This window comes from Sander lucioperca, chromosome 20 (genome assembly GCF_008315115.2).
Source record: "Sander lucioperca isolate FBNREF2018 chromosome 20, SLUC_FBN_1.2, whole genome shotgun sequence".
Lineage (NCBI taxonomy): Eukaryota > Metazoa > Chordata > Actinopteri > Perciformes > Percidae > Sander > Sander lucioperca.
Window position 1 is genome coordinate 7,434,742 of NC_050192.1, and position 11,903 is coordinate 7,446,644.

Below are 11,903 nucleotides of genomic sequence, written 5' to 3' on the forward strand. Positions count from 1 at the left end.
CACACTTTCACTGGCAATCACATCGTAACCACACCCTAAAACACCCCCTGCTTTATCGCCGATTTTAAAAACAACGAGACCATAATTCAAAATATGAACATCATTCTGTATTGCAGACTACTTAAAACTAGCGATTGAGACCATAAACTCATTATGAAAATGTTTACTGAGGTAATAAATCAAGGGAGAAGTGGGTCACTTTCTCAAAGACTTCTACAGAAACCAAACTCCTTTTGCCACCGCATGTCTCGCCCCCTGCTGGAATTCAGATAGAATGCAGGTTTAAGGCACTTCCGCATTTGCAGCACTTCGCCGAACAGGATGCTTTGTCCATTAATATTAACAGCCTATGGTCTCACATTGTCAGACCTTCTTTCACAGCGCTGCGAAGGAGGGTCTGGCTAGTCCACACAGCATTCAGGGATGGGAGAAAAACATGCTCTGGTTTATTGGCATTTTTTTTAAACCAATCACAAATCTATCGTCATGGGTGGTGCTAAGACGGAGCCATGGTGCCGCTGTAAAATAGCCTCGGGAAGGAACTTGTTTTGGTAGAACATGTACGTTCAAAAGTTGTTTTAGTCGTGCAACAGAAAACTCAGATTGGACAGATAGTCTAGCTAGTTGCCTGGCTTTACCCTGCAGAGATTTGAGGAGCAGTTAACCATAGTCCTCATAAATCGACTGGAATTTAGAACGCCAACACAAAGAAAGTGTAAGGTAACGGACATCCGGCCGAAAAGAAGGACATGCGGCGGAATTTCCGACGGCACTGGAGGAATCCTGGAAGTGGAACATCGTGGATATAGATTTTTATTCAATCTTTTTTATCAATTGACCCGTGACAACCAGACTTACATAATGCTTAAACAATCTACTGAGTATCTTCAGCTCCTCAAGCTGAACCTGCACTCTGACCTCCTGGCAGAGATCAATGAAGTGCCTATGTACATATATATATAATATGTATGAGAGAGTGCTCCTTATGACTGATGATGTTTTAGCTGAGGGCCTTGTGCATCATTATTTTCAAGGTAATCTTTCAGGGCTCTCTCCATTGTCATCCACCATTTGAATAACTGCTCAATCAGTCCCTGATGAATAGAGGACCAGCTGCAGAAAGACAACATAGCAAGAGGGGGAGGAAGAAAAAATGATTGTTTTAACTTGATATGTAAAGGGTCAAGGGCAGATAAACAAGTTCAAAGCAATACAACTACCTTTTTGCCATAGCACCTCCTACATACGCTCCCTCCCTCCTTTTCCTGCCCCCCCTCCCAACTCTACACATCCTCTCTCCAGCCTCTCCTTGTGAAATGTAGGCAATGATGACAAAAATGTTGTCACAATAATCATGACGTGAAAGCAGCAGCCCCTTCGCAAAAACCAATCTGTCCAGAGGATAAAGAGGACAATAAAAGACACCATTTTGAAAAAAAATTCAACATGGCAGTATGATGAGAATAAAAATGGCACTAATGAAATGCAACCACTCTCCAATCCTACTCCTCCTGGTATAGCTCCCCTTTACAACATCCCTCCCCCAGTTTCACGCACGCATGCACGCACGCACGCACGCACGCACGTACGCACGCACGCACGCACACACACACACACACACACACACACACACACACACACACACACACACACACACACACACTTCACATATAACAGACCGAGCAGCAGCTGAAACTGTTTTATGTGATAGTAATAAACTGCCATACAAGTGTATGTTGCAGATTTTACACCCAAATGGTAATAAGGGCACGGATAGTTACTGCCCAGGTTTCTCCAGCTTGTTATGGTAATGTCGTATATATGACTGAAATGACTACCAGAATGGGTAATATCGTAATTTCAGATGTGGCTATCATAGGTTCATATGTGGCTTAAATCAGTTGCAGTCCATCTAGTCATGCCTGCAATAATGATGTCTGCATACTAATGTTCTTTGGGCATTGTAGTTGGAATTTCATTACATATTCGCAAACCTGTTTTGATCAGAAAATGAATACTTAGAAAACAAGAATACTCATAGCAGGATGTACATTTTTTTAATTTCTAGTGAAGGTTTAAAACCCATTTTTGGATTATAGATGTTACTGTGAGCAAAAGTAAGCCCCTGGTATGTGAGTGAACAGCACAATGGTATTTTTATTAATGTGTGGATGCCAGGGAGAAAGGTTTCCGCCTGACAGAAATTTTATCTATATGCATGACAGCATGGCACCTCTATTTTTCAGTCTATTAACAGCGCTCAGGCAGCAGAATTACACTATGCAACTTTTTTACTATTTAATGGACACATTTAATGGACACATTAAAAAGTCAGACTAAAACTAAAACTCTCTCCTCCCCAGCTATTCAAAACATTCTTGAGGATAATACTCAACTGATAGAGCAGATGTGCTTCCCTATAACTATTAGAACATTCAGCACCACGAAAATAAAATAATTAGTATACTAATACAATATATCACCTACAAGGAATGTGTCCTCTTTAACCCATCCTAACTAATTAGGAGCAGTGAGCAGCCATAGGGGACCAACTCCAGTTGTAATGCCAGTACCTCAGTCAAGGGCAGGAGTTACATGCAGCATGCATGTTGATGATGCATGATGGGAGGAAACCCACACGAACACAGGAAGAACATGAAAAAAGGGTTTAGGAACACAGTACTCAGCATTGCCTAATTGTTGTGAGGTAGCAGTGCTGTCTAATAATAATAATAATAATAATATAATTATAAGCTCTGCAGTTCGTCAATTAGATCATTTTTTATAAATCAAAGACAACCTTTTTTATGAGGACTGAGACAGTCTATCCTCAATGAGAGATTATAATTAATGCTTTAAAGCTGAAATGGTACATTTTGGGTTATTAATTATGCATGAATGAGAAATACACAGTATTGAATGGTATCCAAAAGAGAATACATAATGCCTTTACAAGCACAATTTTGAAGTAGTGATACTTTGAGCATTTTAAACCTACAATGTGTAATGTTTTGAGTTGATTCTTAGCAAAAACCCCTTTGTTCTTTCACAAATATGTGCTCATTCATGTGTAATTACTTCCACCAACTAATCAAAGTATTCTCGTACGCGTAGAATCTGCCATTCAGAATAATTCAGAATACATAGGAGCGTGTCGCTCGAATGGCGGCAGTCATGTTGCACCTCCATCTTTAAAATACATTAGCCAAAGAGGGGCTTACCTCCGCCTTTCACACTTTTACACTTAGTGGCACCGTGACAAATGCCAGGGAGGGAGGATGAGAAGATTACTCCCGACTGCTTTCTTCTCGACAGGTAATTCTGCCTATTTGTGTAAATTTGAAGTTTCATAGTTGCTTGGCTAACTATAGCATGGTTGTGCATAACGTCGTGATTTCCCTGGCAGACAACTCACGTCATGCAGTTGTAACACAGACAGCTAGAACAGCTGCATGTAAACGATGGAGATACTAAGAGCTAATTTCGGGTTTGGCCACCGTAGGAGTTAGAACGCGCTCGGAATGGGGGGGGGGGCTAGAAAGTAATATTCAGTTGGTTGTCATATACAATTTCACCGCTAGAGGGGAGAAATTCTTACACAACGTAGCTTTAAAGCTTGACACTTACTTCACGTTCCTTTTTTTTGCTTTGCTAAATTAAACTAATCCGTCACACTAATTTCTGTGCAGATCAACATCTCACATGCAAAACACATACAGGAATGAGCTCATAAAACTTGATGTGTTACTTGAGTTGAATATAGCCAGCAGAATAAAGAGTCATCAGATAGCTAAAACACTTAAATACTGCTTAGAGGGAAAAGGCTGTAATCACGTAGGATAACATTTCTATCGCTCATGGAGCAGGTTATAAAATCTCTGCTAATGAACAAATAATAATGTACCACTGTAAAATAAAGCATTTTTTAAATGGATTGCTTTGACCCTTTATATTTTTCCTTTTGTTCTTCAGGGTACACTAATTACCACCATTAACAATAAACTAAAGAAGAGTATAAGTTCCGCCCATGTTTGCAAAATAAAATGATAACATCACCTCCTGTGATCTGCTCATTGTCCCCCTCTGCAGTATTTCTCGAGACCATCCTCATCAAGTTGATTAGTGTACTGAAGGGTAATGCATACTTACTAAATTGGTTTAATCCATCTATCTCAGTTGTACATGCCTTGTCTTTGTCACGGCTAATGTAATGTGATTAGTGAGGCCTGCTGTGACTGTCGCAGACACCCAAGGTATCCTGACTCAACAGCCTCAGCACAATCCCAGGGACAAACTGAGAGTCGCCTAAATGTCAGATCTGTTTGCTAAGACAGTACTAAGCCACCTGCTTTCCCAAGATTGTCAGGACTTGGGTACATATACAGTATATTGCAATATTTGTCCAAAACTCACAAAACGAGTTTACCATAGAAAAACATATTTTGAGAATATTGTATTCCTTTTTCTAATATGAGGAGAACATAATTTTGTAATTTTTTATTGTTTTAGTTGCTTGGGCAGGCATGTTTTAGTTTCAAAAAGTCTTACATTTAGTCAAAAAAAGACAACGTCATATGGAGGATTTTCTCACTGATTTTTAAACATATTGAGGGATTTATAAAGGTGAATTTTGTCAGATTCCTCCTTCAGTCTGCTCTTTGCTCCCTGGTTGCGTGTGTTGAGCAGCATTGAATGAAAAAAGTAGATTGAAACCAAATCAAATTTCAACAAAAACCCCGATTTCAAAAATCTGTCTCAAAGAAAACAAAGGTTCTGTCACCAACATGACTAAATCAACACACAAAAAGTATATTGATAAAGCAAACTTGTTAGCAAAAAAACTTTTTACATATCCAGCAGACACAGAGGAACATTAGCATATCTGGAGTTGTGTTACTAGCCACCTAATGAATGTAAGTCCCCTTTTTGGCAACGTAAACCATCTTCAGAGGTTATTATATGGCTCTGCTAAATGCTATGTTCCTTAGCCAACCACTGACTTTGTCTGTCTGTCTGTCTGTCTGTCTGTCTGTCTGCTGTTTTTTAGAAAACAGCTGCCTGAAAAACATTATTGGTGCGGCTTTAAGTGTACTCACAATAATGAACTATTCGTATACCCTCAAATGACCTTAAAAAAATGTTTTTTATGGTTCAGCATTAAGTAGAATTTTGAATACAATAAGTACAAGTGGTCTCTGTATTTTATTTCTATTTTTACTCGCAGGGAACTTGTTGCTAAGATCTGTGTTGGATGCAAAAACACCATCACCAAGTTAGGGATGAGAGCAATTTCCGTAACTCCCAGTAACATGCCACCCATGATTGATTTAAAGCTCCAACCTCTCGATCACAGCTGGCCTGTTTGTACTCAGATATTGCACATGGAGCAAATTTGGTTTCTAACCCAGGAGTGCATAATGATAGAGAGTGCATCATCTGGTTTTTCGACTTCACTATTTGAAAACTTTCGATAAAGGGGAGTGCAACCACAACTCTTTTTGATGAATCTATAGAGCAGGAATAAAAAATGCAGTTTGGAAAAGTAATAAAAACTGCTAACTGCAGGGGAGCGTGTTGTGTTTTGAGGGCAGAGGAATCATTAGTAGTAAATAATTTCCCATCCAATAGACCCATAAGCTATGGAGCTTAATCTCAAGAGAAATTAAACCTCTGTCGATGCCTGCAATGCTGAGATAAACGCATATTACTTCATGAGGCAATGGACATTCATGATAGTCGATATAACTACTGTAGGTTAAGTAGTTGAACACTTGTGGAAACCATTGCACATTAAAGTAAATTTTGCAACACACTGCTACCACTGATTCTCTGAAAAAGACTGCCTTAGAAAATGAACACACCAGCTGTGATTGAATGATCTTAAAGAGGACCTGAGGCTTTGAAGGACCTAAAGCCCTCTGGGTCTTCAACGTCAACAAATGAACACCACTAAGAGCTATTTCTCTAAATATCCTGTTTGGCAGGCATATGTTCTGATCTATGTGTGGCTGACTTGTCTTTGTTGACGAGAACTGTCTATGTGGCCTCTGCGGGCAGACATGTGCTGCTTCCTCTGACTCCACACGCTGCCTCCCTCTAGAGGTTAGGCCATAGATACTGCCTGCCATAATGGGAGCGTGGGCAAGAGGAAATAAGCAAGGCACAGGCCAAGACCTGTCTTCAAGCCGAGGCACACTGACGTGAACCACATTCATTCCCCTCCAACAGTCACCCTGAGCGTGGGTTTTGAGGCACCGAGTTGTGAAGACATTGCAGTCCAGGGAAAAATTCACCAGTGTTTTCACGGACAATGTGATAAAGTTGCTACCAAGAGACTGGGATCATCGCTGTAACTCACAGATGCTTACAACTCCTAATAAATTGAGCAGAAACTGACGTGGCTGTCCATTGTTCACCCGTATCACCTTCGCTCATCTGGCCCTCACTTCCATCAGGCAGTGCTCTATATCCCATGATCCATCACTCTAATGTGTTGTCTAATACTGGCTGCCCATGATCACCCTGACTAGCCCTGACTGGGGGCTTGTGCTTTCTGTAGTAGATGTGATTTCTGATAGGATGTGACAACTTTATTAGGCACAAATCAGGCCGCTGCGGTTCCATTCTCTGCTGGACGCGTGAGCGATGTGCGCCCTGAGCTGTGGTTTTTGTCCCGGGTGGGATTCTCTCTTTCTTTCTCTTTTTATCCGTCTCTTTTTATTCAAAGCCTCCGAGCCTTTCTGTGACATAATCAGCCCTCTCCCTCTCGACCATCTACTACAGGAACCTTTAGGTAACATATCGGATTGCCTCGGATTGTTGGTCCGGCCATTGGTGAATAGCGTCATGCCCATCGCAAAAACAACCACAAATGTCACGCTTGACTATCGTTAGCTCCAAATCACATCCAGCATGACATAGCTCATCAACCCGTCCACACCCTACTGCACATATAAAGCCCGCTGTAGAGGCTCATCATAAAATAATTTTTACTTCAAATAAATCTCTTTGACTGTCATGGATCAGAAGGAATACATTTCGAAGGCATTGAAAACATGATTGGCTTTCGTGGTAATAAATGAGAACAAGGATGAATAATGATTTTCCAGTATATTCCGTTTATGGCAGGTGAGATTATTTTTTTCAAAGGCAAAATCCCCTCGTCAGTATGTTACAGCGCTGGGTTAAAAAGAGGGAATCTTGAGGAGATTAACACAGGCATGTTCCCAAAGCTCCTCACTCAAGAGCAAAATGGAAATCATCCAATTTCTCTGAGAAAAGTTTAGGCAAATTGAGCAGCATTACGGACAGAGAGGGAAGACAAAAGAGGATTTGGTGCATAAACATTTTCCCTGCACTTCAGCAGCATTCACTCTGGCTTTGTGAACAGTTCATCCCTTGGGGTGAGAAAAGAAAGACGTGAGGACAGAAAGCATTGACTATTTCCCTAAGTTCCTTCTTCTCTTCGCATATATATTCAAGTGAAAGTGTATTGTCTGAATAGAGGCAAAGTGATAAATCCTTTTTTTCCAGTTACAGTGCTGGAATGTTCTATTCTTAAATCTTGATAGATGGACGTTACCTTGGCTTGTTGATCTCAGCTCAAGTAAAAAAAAAGAGAAATTAAATTAATTGCCAAAGAATTACAACATACACCAAGCAAATCTAGAGTTTTACCACATACCTCCAGGAGTTGTAATGCTGCTTTGAAGGACTATTTCCTCCCAAATGTTCGATTAAAGTGACAGACCCCGCCTCCGTCAAAGCGGATGAACTTTGTTTCCCATTGAGCAGCAAATAAAGGCACATGGTTTTCATTTAAATTAGGAAATGGTTAGGGTTAGGGTTAGGGTTATGTGCCTTGAAGTCGACGGTCGCAGCGCTGCCTTGAAGTCGACGTTGGGGGCTTAAAACACCATCGAGCTCTCTGGGGGCAGGTCTTAAGGCGCTGACACACCAACCCGATAATCGGCCGTTGGACAGTCTGGCGAGGTCAGTGACTCGAGTCTGTTCGGTGTGTTCCGTGCCGTCACCCGTCGGAGGACCAGTCGGCCTTCATTTTGGCCGACCCGACATGCTCAGTCGGAGACAGGGCCGTTGGGACTCACCCGGAAATGGCGAGCGGATGAGCCTCTCAAAATCTGACGAAAATCTTTTAAACTGACCTTTGTCGGTCTGAAATGAAGACAGATTCAGCAACTGCATGGCCTATTTCTCGCTTAAAATGTTTTCAAAAACACATTTCGGTGAACTATTTTAGTACAATATGAGATCATATTCTGAACAAGCCGCCATGACAGTGTGGCTGTGAATTTCTGGAGAAAAAAGACCCACGTGACGCGTTCGTCCTATCAGCTGCCGGTTTTCATTTTCTGGGAAACAATACAGAGAAGCGCCGCCTGCTGCTATGGAGACGTATTACGTTTCGCGCACGCACAGAGCGTACGCTCAAGTCGGCGTCACCTCAGTGTATTTTGAGGCATTTTTTGGACCTCGGGGACCCGACTGATCAGTCCGACTGCTTTTTCTGCCGACGGTCGGCCATCTGGTTGGTGTGTAACCTATCTTACACACACACTAAAGTTTGATTGACACATTTTGGGAAAATCATTTGGGAGAAATCTTTAAAAAAAACAGTCCGTAGAAACGGTGTCCGGATTACCGTGAGGGTTCACCATATTCCGGACGGCTGGTAATTTCACGTCAGACAAAATGCCTCTGTAAATGTGTTTTTTCCTCTTAAGAAGTCAAAATGTTTGCAAAAAATAACTCATAAATACTCTATGAGACTTTAAGAATGTTTCTGTAATTTTGATGGTGGGTGGACATGCTTTAAAACAGTACTTTGCGATTTTAAGTCTTTCCCTTTGCCTGTCGTCCTGGCCGAAGACCCTCCCCATGCCATTTTCTGAACTCTCATAGGCGCACTTTAAAAACTCATGTTGATTTCTCCTAAATTATTTGCCTCTTGAAACTGAAGGTTGATTGGAGTCGAAAGAGGATGACGTTACTCGGAAGTCAGATTTTCCGAGGTCAAGGTCAGAAAAACGCCCCCCTGACGTCGGATTTCCGTACTCGGAACTCGGGCAACCACCGAGTACCCCGAGCTAAAAATCCAAAATGGCTGCTCCGTGTATCAACAGTTGTGAGTAGGAACATACAGTTATTAGCACTTCTGTCTTATTTGTGTCTCACTAAATCAGTCGTACACACAGTCCTGTCCATATTCTATCTGTGGACATGTTGTTACGCTGTTAGTATGCACAAAAAAAATATTGGTTGTGGTTTCTTGCATGCATAATGCATAATATTCTCTAATCTGAGTGGGATTTCTCAAATGCTGAAGATGAGAATATTGTTATTTTTTATTTTTTTATTTTACACATTCAATCTTCGATTCACCAATCCAGCGACAGATGATAAGGGAAATTAAACCCGATTACACAGTTTTGCTCTTCTGCTATAGATAATAACATCTGTGTGTTGTGTTTTTGGTTTGCTTGCAGATGAGTGTGCACGTGTAAATCAATGTTTATGAGGAAACAGGTGTAAAGTGTGAGACTGGGGATAGAGAGGGTGTGTCTGTGGAGAGCATGTGAATGTGCATGCATGAAGCAAAGGTGACATACCATTTCAGTATACTGTAGAGCTGCAAACAGGTTAGACACCTGCAGCTGGGAGCAGCAGCAAAGCCAGGCAGACAGAGCTGTGGTTCCATGGAGAAGCCCACGCTCTCAATTAAATTAACAGAAGATGGGCTCATTAGCACTTGGCTGATTACTCAGGGAGCCTCCCGGCATGTATATGCTATAGGGAATGCAGGCAAGGCTTTCAGAAAGCAGGATTGTCAATTGCAGAGCAGATCATGTAAAGTGGAAACCTGTCCAATCCAAATTTCCTGGGAATAGGATGTGTATTTCTATTTATTATGAATAGAAATAAAGCAGTTTATAGCGAATGCTAGTTTGCAAAGCCTGTCCCTAGAAGGGAATTTTAAATATACATATTAATCTAAGCCTTCACTTTTATATCCAAGGTTAGCAAAATTAAGCTGCAATCTTTCAGTTCCTTCAGGCTTTTTGCATAGTAGACATTTAGACTGTCATAGTAGGAAAAAAACAGTTGTTACTAATAACATTAACAATTGCTCTGTTTCATTAAAGAGTCCCAGTAAGCAACTGCCTTATAGTACCGCTATGTACCGGAAGCACCACAAATGAATGGAACCAAGGCATTTCTACAATATAATAGGATTAGGCTTTGTAGGTTGCGTTCAAATTGATTCAAAGAAACTATGTTAATTTGAACACTACTATTTACACACTACAATAAAGTTTTTCTTATCATATCTTCTTATCTTATCAATGATGTGATTAAAATGAAATAACAGTATGGAATCACCCTGCACAGTATATTTGACTTTTTAAATTAAATTGCAATTACACTGCTGACATTAGGGGTCTGTTTTCAGCCGTGTTTATATTTTAAATACTGTGTTCCAAAAGCCTGGAGTAATATGCAACACCTCCTGAAATTTAATGTGGGAGTTCAATAATATTTTTTGCATTTAACTGTGTTTGATGACAGTTTTTTTTGTATTATTTCCGAACAATGTACATTAGTATTTGAAGGAGAGAGCTCAGCTGCTAAACTGTGATTGGCCTACCTTAGCACCGTGTTCTACATAATGACTGTACATCACAAAAGAGACTACAATTGTAGTGTTGAATGGTGGCAATGTTACTGAATGTTGTGTTCAGCATGTTCACTCTTCAAACGCCACGCTCCATTGTGTTCGACTGTGCCACCGCAACGCACCTCATTGCAACTTGCTTTACCGGTTAATGAATTAGAGAGAACACCATCCTTTCTTCACCTGAGCCTTGCAAATTTCTAGTCCAGAACTCATCACCTCTTCATAGCGTTCTCTTTTTTTCCTTCTAATCTCCACTCCCACCACTCAATCTCCTGCTAAAGCAATCTAAGAGTCTGACACGGGGGGAAAAGAGCGAGAAGATTGCAGGCCATTCAGAGAGTGATTCCTGGCAAAAGACTCATGATGTCCCCCATACATCTGTTCGTACTGGATGTCCATATTGTTTATTGCAATGAAATGATGATTAATCTGTCTCATTTAATGCATTAGCATGATAATGCCTGTGTACCTGATTCTGCATGTGTTTAAATGTACAGGTGAACAAGATTGAGGCTTTCAGTTTGCATACGTGGCATTGCTTTTCATCCAGTGCCTGGCTATGTGCTTCATTTGCATAATTGTAATTACCTGTGTGGGCAGAAGCCCGGCTGCTGCCCCAGGTAACGATCAGATGAGGCCTGTTTTCCTCCCGTCTTCCTTGCTCGGCTGTGAATTACTTAAATTGCCCAGTCTAAACACCTTGCACAATCTGGGCGAGTTACAACTTTAGAGGCTCTGCTTTCCTTAATGACACATTTTGCTGAATGCTGCCTGAACCGGTTTTTGAAGAGGAGGAGAAAATGAGGGGAGAAAATCAGCAATGTTTTATTCCTGCTGACCAAACTTTTTCTCTGACTTGATGCATTGCTCCCAGGTTTTCCTCCAGTGTGCTCTGCTGTCAGTTTCCACTGAACATCCTTATTACTGGTGTGTACAGAGCTGATCTCATGCCAGTGCTAATCCATTGCTAGCCATGGTGGATAATGAGCAAAAATATTTCCCCAAAAGTTTAATCGTAGTCACACACAATGGCTTCAAGTTCCAATACATTTCTAGGAGGTATTGTTTTTGTGTCACCAGAATACAAAAAAACACAGCAGTATTTTGTGTGTTGGGGCCAGTATTGAACTTTTTAAATTGTTCATTCACGCTCTGTAACATGGATGAGCCACAAGGCTTAATGAGCTTGTCTCATCAATGCCTTTTC